Here is a 482-nt window from a genome sequence, read left to right on the forward strand (position 1 = left end):
AAAAAGTGAAGATCATACAACTTTATTTCAGAAGTCTCAAACTTCAGTGGTTATGGGGCTTTGAAAACATCACGAAGTGAGGTATCATGGTTCATGGCAGTAGGGAGTGGTGAGGCTTATGGACAAATATTTGCCTAAAAAGAGATCGAATGGCCTTTCAAGGAATTAAAAAGAAAGAAGGAAAGAAAGAAGCTCTAGCTTATTGTTTCCATGTGGGAATACAGACCTTTCATTGCCCCATCTGATTTTTTAAAGAGATACCAGAAACCTCCCCCTTTTCCTAAATGTAGATTTTTCCAATGATTAAAACACTGTACAGGCTAAACATGACATGTCTGCAGACCAGATTCAGCCTGTTGGCCATCAATTTGCAACCTCTCCTTTGGTCTTTAATTTATTTCAATCCCATATTTGGAGCAATTAAGCAGAGGAGGGAAAGGTGAGAAGAAAGGGAGAGAGACAGAAAGAGAAAGAGAAAAACA

The sequence above is a fragment of the Galeopterus variegatus genome, unplaced genomic scaffold, assembly GCF_000696425.1.
Source record: "Galeopterus variegatus unplaced genomic scaffold, G_variegatus-3.0.2 Scaffold570, whole genome shotgun sequence".
NCBI lineage: Eukaryota > Metazoa > Chordata > Mammalia > Dermoptera > Cynocephalidae > Galeopterus > Galeopterus variegatus.